This window comes from Ranitomeya imitator, chromosome 5 (genome assembly GCF_032444005.1).
Source record: "Ranitomeya imitator isolate aRanImi1 chromosome 5, aRanImi1.pri, whole genome shotgun sequence".
In the NCBI taxonomy this organism is placed as follows: Eukaryota; Metazoa; Chordata; class Amphibia; order Anura; family Dendrobatidae; genus Ranitomeya; species Ranitomeya imitator.
In genome coordinates, this window is record NC_091286.1 from 686,778,952 (window position 1) to 686,795,397 (window position 16,446).

The following is a 16,446-nucleotide window of genomic DNA, read 5'->3' on the forward strand; positions in this document are numbered from 1 at the left end:
CTCTATGATTCTCCAAGCCACTTTCCCGGACACTCTGTGATTCTCCAGCCCACTTTTCTGGGTTCCTCTGTGATTCTCCAGGCCATTTCTCTGGATTTCTCCAAGCCGCTTTCCCAGCTCCTCTGTGATTCTCCAGGCCATTTCACCGGGTTCCTCTATGATTCTGCAGGCCACTTTCTTGGTTCCTTTGTGATTTTCCGAGCACGGACCCTAATACACCGACTGTCCATGAATCTCGCAACCTTACACATTGCTACAAGCTCTGTACCTGTAAGAGCAGAACTGGATGAAAACAATAAGTTTCCATTCAATGACAGTAAGCAGGCAAATACTTTTCTTCTAGCCCGTCAGTTGGTAGTAAGAGCTCTGTCTGTACTAATCTGATCCTCTTGTTCTGTCTTTTCCTTGACACTGACACTGCATGAAACAGCAAGCCCTGGATGAACAGATCTATAGTTTCGCTGGGTCCTTTAAACACATAGTGATGGACCTATATAAGTAACTTTCAGCTATGGCCAAATAAGATCATGAGACTCAGATCACCCCTAGAGAACAACCTAAACATTTTGGCAAGAAAAAAAGTTTGTTAACCTATCTGTAAATAATTGCAGATGAATTTCCCGTGATATTTCTTTGGTGGCGGACTATCTTTGTACAGATAGCAATTTTTTTTTTTTTTTTGCAATAAATGACCCTTTAATTTGCCGTTCAGGACAGTGCACTGACAAATAGTGAAGACATGTAAAGGGCCCACACTCACCTGGATGGGTCCGATGCCTGGTCCTGGTCCTCTGCCCTGGTCCACGCTGGCGGTAGCAGAGCTCGTACATACGTCCCTCACGTTGTCAGCACATCTCCTTCTCTGCCCCACTCACCTGCGTCAGGTAACCTTTGCTCGTGATTTTGCCGTCTCTTCCTCATTCCGTGTCATAGATAAAGTACAGCCGAGATCCTCATACCAAACAGTGCAGGGACGTCTGATCCAAGAGGAAATGCACTCGGTGTACACAGGGTGGTGGATTATAAAGCGTGCACTGTAAGACCGGCGTCACACTACCGTAGAATACGGGCGAGTACTATGTGAGAAAACATCACACAGCACTGGGACCAGTGTTAATCTATGGAGTAGCTCACATCACCGTATTTTTCTCCGGCATATTCTACGTGCATGTAAAATCGCAGCACGCTGCGCTTGTCACCGAGACAATGGGTGCGAGAAAAAAAGAAATCGCACAGCACCCGGACCATGCAAGTGCTGTCCGATTTTTTACGCACCGGTGTTCTTTGAAGAGCTGGAAATTCATCTGCTGCATACAGTAAAATCACACTGACAGGTCAGAATAGATAGATAGAATAGATATATACACATAGAACACATAGATATATAGATGTCAGTGACACACACATATTGATATGTACTGTATATCTATTACATAGATAGGTAGAAGAAAAGCCGGCAATTCATCTGCCATGTACTGTAAAATCACACTGACAGGTTAGAATAGAATAGATATATACACATAGAACACATAGATACTGTATATAGATGTCAGTGACACACATATTTATATGTACTGTATATCTATTACATAGATAGGTAGAAGAAAAGCCGGCAATTCATCTGCCATGTACTGTAAAATCACAGCAACAGCCGACAAGATAGAAGAGATAATCCATACAGCATATACAGTACACATAGAATAGATAGATATACAAATGTCTGTGACATATATAATTAGTACAGTGTGTGTGCAAATTTCTGGACATGTATTTAATTTCTAGAAAAAAAAAATGGGCTCCAGCGTAATTTTCTTAACCAGCAGAGGGAAAGCACATATTTATAGCCTGGGAAGGGGTAATACCCATGGGGCTTCCCAGGCTATTAATAGCAGCTCACAGCTGTATAATTAGCCTTTATTGGTTATTAAAACAACAGTGTCCAGTAGATGGCATGATCACATTGGCCCACGTCCCCTGATGAGCATGGCAAAACGCGTCGGAAGTGAGGGATGATAAGTCCACCGCAGCTTCTGGATCTAAAGTCGGCTCTGTGACGGTATGCAGGCGGGTGAGATTGTTTCAGTGTGTGATATATGCCAATCATACAATCATGTATGCTGTGCCAATCCCCTTATAGGAGTATGTGGAAAGGTCTTTCTTGAAGGTGCACCACAATTATTAGTGTTTGCATCAAGAAGAAGTAATACCTGGGGATTGATATTTTTGATACTGTTGACCTCTGAAATCCTGCTATATATTAGTCCTTGTTGGACATACAGGTTCAATAGAAGGTTTTATGTGTGACAAATATCCGGACCTTGTGGATGTTAATAGGGTCTTGGTACACGGTCACACCCACTATTTGGTTACTATGCTCTGTATATAAAAAAAACTATAATATTTAGGGCTGATGGAGTGGGTGTTTAGGACCATTGGAGCTATATGGAGGATGTGCTGACCAGGCATGACCATAATTTTGGGACTGTCAAAAGGATTAGTTTCCGCAGTGAATTGATACACACACCGCATATCTAATAGAAAGTTGGTGGGTTGTGTGGTAACACAATAAGTAGCGGCTTACCTTTATTTAAAAGAAAACTTTGCAAGGACTGTCCTATAGAGTCATGTGCACCCCATAGGCGTATTTAGTGTTGTGTGTTCTTTGCACCTTGCATTTTTTGTGTTGTCTTAATACTCTGAATGAGTTTTTAGTATATGTAATTAAAGGTTAGTGTAACGGGGTCTACCAAGCTGGGGTACCTCTTTCAGTACCACCCCGTGATTCAGGAGGTCCACTCTGCTTTGGCTGGAGTCTGAATGAAGGACGCTGGCTGGAATTCCTTGGTTACCTGGGAGCATATAAAATATCACTGCTTCTCCACGTATTTCCAGTCTGACAACACTTTACTCACAGGACACAGAATATATCACACAGATACACAGGGCAGGCCAATAGAAAAGCAGCAGGCCAGACATACATTACAATAGCAGCAGGGGGCCGGAGCCTGCCGCTATTTACTGTGAAAATTACAAAGGTGGGGGGATGACAGAAGGGGGATATCTTGTCCCCTCTGCCCAGGGGCGCAGCCTGTGGGCTGATGCATCTCACATGGAACCTATCATACATAAACTGCCACAACATATTCTGAGTGCTGAGTGGTTCCGTAACACGTAACAGTTATATTTTAATCCAGTACGTTAATAACTATTAAAATGGGAACCATAAAAAAAAATTACATCGGGTCCTTCTATAATTAATAACCAGCAAAGGCTAGGCAGAAAGCTGCAGGCTGATATTAATAGCCTAGGAAGGGGCCATGGATACTGCCCCCCAAGGCTGAAAACATCAGCTCTCGGCCGCCCCAGCAGAAAAGGTGCATCTCTAATGTGAACAATACTCCCATCAGCCGCTCCTGCTGGCACTGCTAGTAGTGGCAGCAGATGTATAGGCTGATGGGAGTAATAGTCCCATCAGCCGCCGCCTGGTCTCATTGTTATTACTTGACTATAACTCTCATCCTTCTCCCCTGCTTGTGCCGATCGTGGGCAGAGCAGGGGAGAATGATGAGAGCAGTGTTCAGCACCTGGCGCTAGGGAACAGCGCTTACTGTACTGCTGCTTCTCAGGCGCCGGGACATGTCACAAGGATGGCATCCATGTGTGTTATGCGTATGCACATGTGCAGGATGTTTTGTGGCCCGTGCTGGTGGTAAAAAACGGACATGTCAGCGTGTTGTGCCCACAGACACACGGTCCGTGGAAACACACTGACATGAGCATAGACCCATTCACTTAAATGGGTCTACGTGTGTCACCACACGTACCGGAGACAAGGACGCATGAAAGAGCTCGTAGGCTGTGTTCACATATTGCATTTTTGCTACTTTTTTATGCAAATTTTCAGCTGCATTTTTAATACCAGTAAAGGCTATGAGATTTCACAGATCTCATGCACACATATTGGTTTAATTTTCTTGACTGATTTGTTTCAGTGGGTTTTTTTTCTGCGTATTTGCAGCATTTTTTCACCCACAGGAATCAATGGGTAAGTGCAAAAACACAGCAAAAATGCAGCAATTCAGTTCCAGTATTGGTTTTTGCTGGAAAAACTTTAAGGAAGTTGCATCATGTGTTTTGGGGGGCACTAAACTTTACCAGCAAGCACAAGAGACAACAAAAACGCAGCAAAAAAACCATACAGAAATAACTGCTATTTTTGCAACAGCAGCTACAAGCAAATTTTGCATGCAGAAAAAAAAACACGCTGCAAACTTGCAATGTGTGAACATAGCCCTAGAGTTAGAAAGAGTTTGCAAAAACATAACACTTAGTATTATGCTAGTATTTTGTTTTTGTTTTTTTGCAGGACCCATTTGGGACAGTTTTCCTTGCAAGTGTCTTAAGTTCCTCTTGCAAAATTAAAAATGAGCCAGGAGTTGTGCGAGAGCACATCATTCCTCGGCTGCAGAGCCCCTGTGATCTCCTTCGCTGCCTATGCAGAGCGCGGCAGTCGAGAAGAGTTTGACATTGGCTACTGCGCTCTGCATAGGCAGCTCTTTATGGCTGACTCCTGCCGTAGTTTCACTCGTCAGCAATGCCGCAGCACCGCTCAGCGCGTTGGCAGCGCTTCCCCTGGCTGCTCTCCTCCGCCCCCTGGCATGGCCACTTTCCTGGCAAATACTAATTATTTGCGTTCCGCACCACCCCATGGATTCCACCACTTGTTCTGGAGTCATAAACTCTCTAGTAGTAGCGGCAGAGGTTTTACGACCTGCGTCCCTGTGATAAATTCTCTTTCTGCAGAGAAATGACGGGGACAAAGGTCCGAACCTTGTTTAATGATGACAACGTCGTTGTCCAAACGAACCTTGCTCCTTAAAGGGTCAATATTGACTTTTTTTTTTTAGGATCTCTACCTCCAATAGGTGGTGCCAGAGCCTGTTTGCCTATTTAGATGTCCCTAAAGGCACTGCGGAGAGGCCGCCATTGGATTACATAGACATCAACACCACCCTTCACTACCAAGCTGACTTAAAGGGAACGTCAAACGCTTACTTAACCCCTTAACCCCCGAAGGTATTTCTGTTTTCGCGTTTTCGTTTTTTGTTCCCCATCTTCCCGGAGGGCCATAAGTTTTTATTTCTTATTTTTACATCAATATAGACATGTCAGGGCTTGTTTTTTGCAAGAAGAGTTGCAAATTTGAACAACACCATTGGTTTTAACATATTGTGTACTGGAAAAATGGCAAAAAAAATTCCAAGTGCGGTGAAATTGCAAAAAAAAGTGCAATCTCGCAGTTGTTTTTTTGGGGGATTTTTTTTTTTTTTACCATGTTCACTAAATGCTAAAACTGACCTACCATTATGATTCTCCGGGTCATTATGAGTTCATAGACACCTAACATGTACAGATTACCCGATGGGTGGGATTCCTGGCACATATGCCAGAAGCGTGTGTTAATAGATAACAGCCGCGGATGGATCGCGATTCCACCCGCGGCTGTTAGAGGCACATGTCAGCTGTATATATCTGCGCCTTCTGGGAAATATAAACATTTGTACTTATTTTATTATTTATTTTCCTGTAAATACTGGGACTCTCCGTCCAGACGATGCAACGTTTATTGATCGGAGCATGTAAGGTGTTTACACGGCTGGGATCAGAGTTCTCTCTGATCCCGGCCGGCACAGCAGGATGCCGCCTGTATATTGCAGAGGCAGATGATGTTGGCAACATTATAGTTTTGCTCATTTGGGGAAGGGGTTAAGGACGCACGCTTGTAAGGCTCCTTGTTTTCTCAGCTTGCATCTTTCCTCTGTGTGATGTTTGTGGATGGATTAATCCGGTCTGGCTGAGACGTGTTCACTCATCTCTGCGCCGTCCTCTCCGCTGGATATAATGGTTTCTAGGATCTTTTTGTGTTGTAATCCATGAGAACATCAATAATCTCACAGCTCTGATCATCGGAATCCCACCGAGGATCCCGAGGAAGAAGTTAATAAAAAAAAAAGAAGGTAATAATGAAAAAAGTGCAGTAAGGTAAAAGTCGTGTAACAAGGGTGTACTAATATAAATTCTGCTACCGGAGAGCATTGCGGGAATCTCACCGTTTTGGTTTTTCCCAATCACTTTCCTCTTGTTATGGTCTGAATCTTGTGATCTCTGTTAGCTTATGGTCGTAATCTTGTGATCTCTGTTAGCTTATGGTCGTAATCTTGTGATCTCTGTTAGCTTATGGTCGTAATCTTGTGATCTCTGTTAGCTTATGGTCGGAATCTTGTGATCTCTGTTAGCTTATGGTCTGAATCTTGTGATCTCTGTTAGCTTATGGTCGTAATCTTGTGATCTCTGTTAGCTTATGGTCGTAATCTTGTGATCTCTGTTAGCTTATGGTCGGAATCTTGTGATCTCTGTTAGCTTATGGTCGGAATCTTGTGATCTCTGTTAGCTTATGGTCGGAATCTTGTGATCTCTGTTAGCTTATGGTCGGAATCTTGTGATCTCTGTTAGCTTATGGTCGGAATCTTGTGATCTCTGCTAGCTTGCCCGGCCTGTGATTTTTCAGTGTTTTTTCCTTCAGACAGAAGCCCTTTATGTGCCTTGTCATTGATAAGCTATTGATTATATTTTTTTGTGATTTTTGTAAATATTATGCTCTAATAAACTTTGCTATATTTTTATCGAAAAAAAAACTTTTTGGGGGACATTTACTCCGTCTGTTTGCGTAGGATCTAAGTATTATGGAGTGTCCTTGATTAAATTAGTCCATTGAAAAGGTATATGGCCACACCTGGTAATTAATACTGTATGCATAGCGGTTTTTGTCCTCATACAGTATATACTTGTTGAACAACTGCCTCGGAACCCGATCGTCCAATCACAGCCTATTGAGGATTTGAATTTCCGCTTCTCCTAATATTTTCGATGAGCGAATAATTCTTCATTTACATTACGCAATTTTTATTCGCTCAGGGAAACTATTTCATGCCCTACGAAGGAGCGTTTTTGGACACATCGATCTGTTGCTCGACCCAAAATTATCGTGAGCGATATAATCTGAAGGATTATCGTCCGGAGTAAATGCTCCCTAAGACTTATCACCTTTAGTATTGGCATATTACAGACATGCAGAAGATCATATATCATATGCTGTGACGGGGCGCACGCTGTCTAATATTTGACTCCCTGAAGAAGCCAATGCGAAACGCACGTTGTGGCTGCTCGTGGTCCGCATTTTTTGTGCACATGCTTGGTTTTTTTTTCCTGCGGCGGAATCGCATTCCAGAAAAAAACGCAGCATGTTCATTCTTTGTGCGGAATCGCGGGGATTCCGCGCACATAGGATTGCATTGAAACGCTCACTTTCCGCATGTGGCTATGCCCACCATGCGGGAAGTAAGCGGATCATGTGCGGTTGGTACCCAGGGTGGAGGAGAGGAGACTTTCCCCAGGCCCTGGGAACCATATAATAGTTAAAAAAAAAGAATTAAAATAAAAAATCATGATATTCTCACCTTCTGGTGTCCCCGGCAGTCTTCCCACTCCTCGCGATGCTTCCGTTCCCAATAATGCATTGTGGCAATGACCTGTGATGACGTAGCGGCCAGCTCACTGAGGGATCAGATTACAGCTGCATATTGAAGAGCGAGCAGAGTGAAAGAGAGAAGCATAGACATACAAATATCTTGCTATTGCTTCATAGTTAGTGTTATTTCTCACCCTGGAACTGGATGTATAGCTACACTGCTGAGTACTGCTGTATAATATCCTACATGATGCTGCATTGTGCTAATTGTTTATTTCATCCTGTGCTGCATTCACACCTTCACTGCTCAGGACTAGTGATGGGCGAACCCCTGTATGTTCAGGCATGGCGGGTTCAGCCAAACAGTTTTAAAAAGTTTGGTTCATGTACCAGAACAGTACCCAAACCAAAACACGGACCCCATTCACTTAAATGGGGGGCCTGAAGATCTAGTGTTTGCCACGCTGTCATGTGCATGACATTGCAGCAAACATTGCCTCTGATAGGTCAGAGATCTGCGATCCCCATGCTGTTAAATAACAGCGTGAGCCCGCAACTGTGGACGAAGGTAAAAAGTTTACCTCCGGTCACTGAGTTCGGCTTATGGGACTACTGCTCCCATCAGCCTACACCTGTTGCCACTAATAACACAGAGAGCAGGCACCGGCTGATGCGAGTATTCATCATCTGGTGCCTGCACTCTAAATAAATAATTAAAAAAAATAAACAGTGTGGGTTTCCTTGTATTTTTGATAACCAGCCAGGAAAAACTGACAGCTGCCTGCTCCAATTCTCGGCTGTCAATTTTATCAAGGCTGGTTACCAAGAATAGAGGGGTCCTCATGCTATTTTTTTATTATTATTTTAATAAATAATAAAAAAAATGAGCTGGGCTCAGAGAGGTGCAGCGCTGAGCGCAGAGAGTTCACTGCAGTTCACAGTGAGAAATTTCTCACTGTGAACTGCGGTGAACTCAGTGCTGCACTATGAGACTTTTTCTCACTGTGCTAGCAGTGATCTCACCGAGGTCACCACAGTTCAGCCTGGCTGGGAAAGCAGCCTCAGTGACTGGCAGTAACCTCGATGAGGTCAACGCTGGCTATTGAGGCTAAGCTCGCAGCAGCTACACTGTCTGCTGAGGTTGGCTGGTTGTCAAGAACTGGGGTGACCCCACAAACGTTTTCTTAAATTATTTTATTAAATAATTAAAATAACTGACGTGGGGACCCCTTGATTCTAGATAACCAGCCTTGCTAAAGCTGACAGCTGTCAGTTTTGCCTGGCTTGTTATCAAAAATACAAGGGAACCCATGCTTTGTACTTTTTTCCTTCGGTCACAGCTGAGACCTGAGCTGCAGTGCTCTGACTAGTGTTAATGATCTTACTGCCGATCAGTGTTTCTCGTGCTGTCATGCAGATGACAACATGGGAAACACCTGATGTTCGGGGGGACGAACCCAAACAGTAAAACAGACTTCCTGCTGAAGTGCATGTTCGGGGTCCGTGCCCGAGCAGTACCATAGTAACATAGTTATTAAGGTTGAAGGAAGACTTTAAGTCCATCTAGTTCAACCCGTAGCCTAACCTAACATGCCCTAACATGTTGATCCAGAGGAAGGCAAAAAAAAAACCATGTGGCAAAGAGTAAGCTCCACATTGGGGAAAAAATATTCGATATGTTCAGATTCGCCCATCTCTAATCAGGACTCGTGTATAATGTCCTTCATGTACTAATGGTGTGTCTAAACCTAGAAATAGGAGAGCAGAAATCCCTCACAGTCATGACGCGTCAGTGTGCTTGGTATACAAGACATCATATCAGCTAGTCTCCATCCACTAAGTCCATGACGGAAAATTAGAGATAGAGTCTACAGAGGGGAAAACTAGTGAAAAATGCAGGATACAAATCATATAATGGCAAGTGTGGGGGTTCACACTCTCCAGTAGGCATTAGGTATCGTTCACACAGCCACGCAGCTTGGTCCAAATATGTGCAGTTTTAATATCTTTACACACGTTGCACAGCACTAAAACAATCAAAAACATAGATCCCTAGCTTTCTCCAGCCATTAACTAAACAGCACAGACCCTGGCTAGTCATACAGTGCTGACTGACCTAGCCCCAGCTACTGTCCATAGCATCCACTGATACTTGGAGTTCTCTGCACACAGAATATACAGTCTCAGGAATGGATTCTGTCCTGTTCACTGTTCAGCTCCAAGACACATCCAATCTGGTCAGCTTCCCTGAGGTGAACAGCTAGCCTAATTACGAGCAGTATATGTGACACAAGATAACACCTCCTTCCATCTATTATTGTCGCATTTTACAGGAGTGAAATAATCATTTTAAATATATGTATCATTTTCACACCTATAATCATCACTGTTCTTCACAAACCACATTACTTCACCCTCCATTCGCACCCAAAAAAGTGGGAAAGAAAAAAAAAGTCTGTATCCAAATTGGAAATGTCTTTTCGCAAGGTTAACCTGCAATTTAATCAGCTCCTCTGACATATCGTAGCTCATACATCAAACAGCTGTTAACGATATTGATCTGGACTCAATCCTGGGATAACTACCAGCGATGGACAATGAGGTCCACAGGGATTCGACTTCAGAACCTCAAACAAACAGGAAATGACATCATGGATCGGATGGAGAACCACGAATGTCAAACAAATGTAAAATCAATAATCCTTCATATTTGGAGAATGACTTGTGAGAGTCAGGCTGAATGGCGTGATGTGAAACTTTCTCTACTCGGCTCCCACCGGGACGTCTGCCGTTAAGTTAGATTTTTCGGGAGATGATTAGCATTGTCAGGTCTCGTTCTTGGATACATGTGTGTCTTGTAACCATAAAGTCTATTTTTTTTTTTTCAGTGAAAGTTAAAATAAACGATGCACGGATAAAGCGAATGTGACCTATGCTGAACCTTTTCCAGATGAGGAGATGATGCAGGAGTCTCAGAGCAGTGTCAAGGAGGCTTCATGCTCAGCAAGATTAGGAGTCCGGCCAACTTCTCTTGACGCGCTTCAAAACTGCAACTGTGGACATTAAACACTTCCCGATTCTTTGACATATGGAAAGGTATCAAAGTCTTGTTTTCAGCACTTGCAAGAGAAAATAATGGGCTGCATGTACCAACATGAAAGCTTGCTTTACTGCTGTGTTCTGCTTCCTCCATAATGAGAACATTATGGGGTTTTTTTTTTACCATAAATGATGCCGTCACAGGAAGATATAAGTATACAGGCTGTTATGATCTGATGGTTAGGAGCACCCGGCATGACCTGATAGTTAAACTCACACAGGACAAGCTCTGGAATGTGGGAGCTCTGCTGACCGCAGGCCCTAATCCTATCACAGCAACTAGAAATAGCCGTGGAGCGTTCCTGACTCTCCCTAGACGCCTCTTCACAGCCTCAGACCTAGCTAGCCCTAGAGATAGAAAATAAAGCCTACCTTGCCTCAGAGAAATTTCCCCAAAGGAAAAGGCAGCCCCCCAAATATATTAACTGTGAGTAAAGATGAAAATCACAAACACAGAAATGAAACAGGTTTTAGCAAAGAGAGGCCAGACTAACTAAATAGACAGAGGATAGGAAAGGTATCTTTGCGATCAGCACAAAAAACTACAAAAGACCACGCAGAGTGTGCAAAAAGACCCCCGCACCGACTCATGGTGCGGAGGCGCCACCCTGCATCCCAGAGCTTCCAGCTAGCAAGACAAAATCATGAAAGCAAGCTGGACTAGAAAACCAAGAACAGAAAATAACAATCGGAGACTTAGCTTCTTGCAGGAAGAGACAGGTCTCCAGAAGATCCAAGAGCGAACTGAACCAGCACAGGAACATTGACAGCTGGCCTGGAGTAACGATCTGAGTGGAGTTAAATAGAGAAGTCAGCCTAAGGATAAACCACGTCACCTGTGTAAGGAACCTCAGAGGCAGCAGCTCAACTCACAGCCACCAGAGGGAGCCTGTTATGAACAGGTGATTCAGAACCACAATGGACCTAGTGGTTAAGAGCACACTAGTGACCTGTTTAGACATAAACATAGGACGAGCTCTGAGACGTGGGAACTCTGCTGACCGCAAACCCTGATCCTATCATACCACAACTAAAGGTAGCCGTGGAGCGCTCCTGACCCGAACCTATGCGCCTCGTCAAAGCCTGAGAAACTAGCTAGCCCTGAAGAAAGAAAAATAAGCGTACCTTGCCTCAGAGAAATTCCCCAAAGGAAAAGGCAGCCCCCCACATATAGTGACTGTAAGTAAGATGAAAATACAAACACAGAGATGAAATAGATTTTGGCAAAGTGAGGCCCGACTTGCTGAATAGAACGAGGATAGGAAAGATAACTTTGCGGTCAGCACAAAAACCTACAAACAACCACGCAGAGGGGACAAAAAGACCCTCCGCACCGACTAACGGTACGGAGGTGATCCCTCTGCGTCTCAGAGCTTCCAGCAGGCAAGAAAAACCAATATAGCAAGCTGGACAGAAATATAGCAACAAAATAACATAAGCAAAACTTAGCTCATGCAAAGTGGACAGGCCACAGGAACGATCCAGGAGAAAGCAAGGCCAATACTGGAACATTGACTGGAGGCCAGGAACAAAGGACTAGATGGAGTTAAATAGAGCAGCACCCAATGACTTAACCCCGTCACCTGAGGAAGGAAACTCAGAAGCCGCAGCCCCACTCACATCCACCAGAGGAAACTCATAGACAGAACCAGCCGAAGTACCACTCATGACCACAGGAGGGAGCTCGACAACAGAATTCATAACAGTACCCCCCCCTTGAGGAGGGGTCACCGAACCCTCACCAGAGCCCCCAGGCCGATCAGGATGAGCCAAATGAAAGGCCCAAACTAGATCAGCAGCATGAACATCAGAGGCAAAAACCCAGGAATTATCTTCCTGACCATAACCCTTCCACTTGACCAGGTACTGGAGTTTCCGTCTCGAAACACGAGAATCCAAAATCTTCTCCACCACATACTCCAACTCCCCCTCGACCAACACCGGGGCAGGAGGATCAACGGAGGGAACCACAGGCGTCACGTATCTCCGCAACATCGACCTATGGAACACATTATGGATGGCGAAAGAAGCTGGAAGGTCCAACCGAAATGACACAGGATTAAGAACTTCAGAAATCTTATATGGCCCAATGAAACGAGGCTTAAACTTAGGAGAGGAAACCTTCATAGGAACATGACGAGATGACAACCAAACCAAATCCCCAACACGAAGTCGGGGACCAACACAGCGCCGGCGGTTAGCGAAGTGTTGAGCCTTCTCCTGGGACAATGTCAAATTGTCCACCACATGAGTCCAAATCTGCTGCAACCTGTCCACCACCGTATCCACACCAGGACAGTCCGAAGGCTCAACCTGCCCTGAAGAGAAACGAGGATGGAAACTAGAATTACAGAAAAAAGGAGAAACTAAAGTAGCCGAGCTGGCCCGATTATTAAGGGCGAACTCAGCCAAAGGCAAGAAGGACAACCAATCATCCTGATCAGCAGAAACAAAGCATCTCAGATATGTCTCCAAAGTCTAATTAGTTCGTTCGGTTTGGCCATTAGTCTGAGGTTGGAAAGCCGAAGAAAAAGACAAATCAATGCCCATCTTAGCGCAAAAGGACCACCAAAACCTCGAAACAAACTGGGAACCTCTGTCCGAGACGATGTTCTCTGGAATGCCATGCAAACGAACCACATGCTGGAAAAACAATGGCACCAAATCAGAGGAGGAAGGCAATTTAGACAAGGGTACCAAATGGACCATCTTAAAGAAGCGATCACAAACCACCCAAATGACCGACATACTTTGAGAAACAGGGAGATCAGAAATAAAATCCATGGAAATATGCGTCCAGGGCCTCTTCGGGACCGGCAAGGGCAAAAGCAACCCACTGGCACGAGAACAGCAGGGCTTAGCCCGAGCACAAGTCCCACAGGACTGCACAAAAGAACGCACATCCCGTGACAAAGAAGGCCACCAAAAGGATCTAGCCACCAAATCTCTGGTACCAAAGATTCCAGGATGACCAGCCAACACCGAACAATGAACCTCAGAGATAACTCTACTAGTCCATCTATCAGGGACAAACAGTCTCTCCGCTGGACAACGGTCAGGTCTATCAGCCTGAAACTTCTGCAGCACGCGCCGCAAATCAGGGGAGATGGCAGACAAAATTACCCCCTCTTTAAGAATACCCGCCGGCTCCGGAACACCCGGAGAGTCAGGCACAAAACTCCTTGACAGGGCATCAGCCTTCACATTCTTAGATCCCGGAAGGTATGAAACCACAAAATCAAAACGGGAGAAAAAGAGCGACCACCGAGCCTGTCTAAAATTCAACCGCTTGGCAGACTCGAGATAAGTCAAATTCTTGTGATCCGTCAAGACCACCACACGATGTTTAGCTCCTTCAAGCCAATGTCGCCACTCCTCGAATGCCCACTTCATGGCCAACAACTCTCGATTGCCAACATCATAATTGCGCTCAGCAGGCGAGAATTTTCTAGAAAAAAAGGCACATGGTTTCATCACCGAGCAATCAGAACTTCTTTGCGACAAAACAGCCCCTGCTCCAATCTCAGAAGCATCCACCTCGACCTGAAACGGGAGCGAAACATCTGGCTGGCATAACACAGGGGCAGAAGAAAAACGACGCTTCAACTCCTGAAAAGCCTCTACAGCCGCAGAAGACCAATTGACCACATCAGCACCTTTCTTGGTCAAATCAGTCAACGGTTTAGCAATACTAGAAAAATTGGCGATGAAGCGACGGTAAAAATTAGCAAAGCCCAGGAACTTCTGCAGACTCTTCACAGATGTAGGCTGAGTCCAATCATAAATGGCCTGAACTTTAACAGGGTCCATCTCGATAGTAGAAGGGGAAAAAATGAAACCCAAAAATGAAACTTTCTGAACTCCAAAGAGACACTTAGACCCCTTCACAAACAAGGAATTAGCACGAAGGACCTGGAACACCATTCTGACCTGCTTCACATGAGACTCCCAATCATCCGAAAAGACCAAAATGTCATCCAAATATACAATCATGAATCTATCCAGGTACTCTCGAAAGATGTCATGCATAAAGGACTGAAACACAGATGGAGCATTAGAAAGCCCGAATGGCATAACCAGGTACTCAAAATGGCCCTCGGGCGTATTAAATGCTGTTTTCCATTCATCGCCCTGTTTAATTCGCACAAGATTATGCGCCCCACAAAGATCTATTTTGGTGAACCAACTAGCCCCCTTAATCCGAGCAAACAAATCAGACAGCAGCGGCAAAGGATACTGAAATTTGACTGTGATTTTATTAAGAAGGCGGTAATCAATACAAGGTCTCAGAGAGCCATCCTTCTTGGCCACAAAAAAGAACCCTGCTCCCAATGGTGACGACGACGGGCGAATATGACCCTTCTCCAAGGATTCCTTAATATAACTCCGCATAGCGGCGTGCTCTGGCACAGATAAATTAAACAGACGGCCCTTAGGAAACTTACTACCAGGAATCAAATTAATCGCACAATCGCAATCCCTATGAGGAGGTAGGGCACCGGATTTGGGCTCTTCAAATACATCCCGGTAATCTGATAAAAACTCAGGGACTTCAGAAGAAGTGGAAGGCGAAATTGACAACAATGGAACATCACCATGTACCCCCTGACAACTCCAGCCGGACACAGACATAGATTTCCAATCTAACAATGGGTTATGGACCTGTAGCCATGGCAACCCCAAAACGACCACATCATGCAGATTATGCAACACCAAAAAGCGAATATCCTCCTGATGTGCAGGAGCCATGCACATGGTCAATTGAGTCCAGTACTGAGGCTTATTCTTGGCCAAAGGCGTAGCATCAATTCCTCTCAATGGAATAGGACACTGCAAGGGCTCCAAGAAAAAACCACAGCGCCTGGCAAACTCCAAGTCCATCAAATTCAGGGCAGCGCCTGAATCCACAAACGCCATAACAGAATAGGACGACAAAGAGCAAATCAGAGTAATGGACAAAAGAAATTTAGACTGTACAGTACCAATGGTGGCAGACCTAGCGAACCGCTTAGTGTGCTTAGGACAATCGGAGATAGCATGAGTGGATTCACCACAGTAAAAACACAGCCCATTCCGACGTCTGTGTTCCTGCCGTTCAGCTCTGGTCAAAGTTCTATCACACTGCATAGGCCCAGGCCCATGCTCAGAGAACACCGCCAGATGGTGCACAGCTTTACGCTCACGCAAGCGCCGATCGATCTGAATGGCCAAGGACATAGACTCATTCAGACCAGCAGGTGTGGGAAATCCCACCATGACATCCTTAAGGGCTTCAGAAAGACCCTTTCTGAAAATTGCCGCCAGAGCACACTCATTCCACTGAGTAAGCACAGACCACTTTCTAAACTTCTGACAGTACACCTCCGCTTCATCCTGACCCTGACACAAAGCCAGCAAGATTTTCTCTGCCTGATCCACTGAATTTGGTTCATCATAAAGCATTCCAAGCGCCAGAAAAAACGCATCCACATCACGCAATGCAGGATCTCCTGGCGCAAGGGAAAATGCCCAGTCTTGAGGGTCACCACGCAACAAAGAAATAATGATTTTTACTTGTTGAACGGGGTCACCAGAGGAGCGGGGTTTCAAAGCTAGAAACAGTTTACAATTATTTTTGAAATTCAGAAACTTAGATCTATCCCCAGAAAACAAATCAGAAATAGGAATTCTAGGCTCTAACATCGGATTCTGAACCACAAAATCTTGAATGTTTTGTACTCTTGCAGTGAGATGATCTACACAAGAGGACAGACCTTGAATGTCCATCTCTACACCTGTGTCCTGAACCACCCAAAGGTCTAGGGGAAAAGAAAGACAAA

At 44.7% G+C, this 16,446-nt stretch overlaps 1 protein-coding gene across 2 annotated transcripts in view; it reads right to left on the reverse strand.

Moving 5' to 3' along the window:
* LOC138638809 (muscle M-line assembly protein unc-89-like) overlaps nt 1–998 on the reverse strand; it is a 108,818-nt gene extending 107,820 nt beyond the window's left edge. The window contains exon 1 of one of the 2 annotated variants that reach the window (XM_069728416.1): nt 761–998. The gene's annotated coding sequence lies outside the window, so the exon portion shown is untranslated. The remainder of the gene's footprint in view (nt 1–760) is intronic. The other variant, XM_069728415.1, reaches the window with a different exon arrangement.
* Between the last annotated feature and the right edge of the window lie 15,448 nt (nt 999–16,446).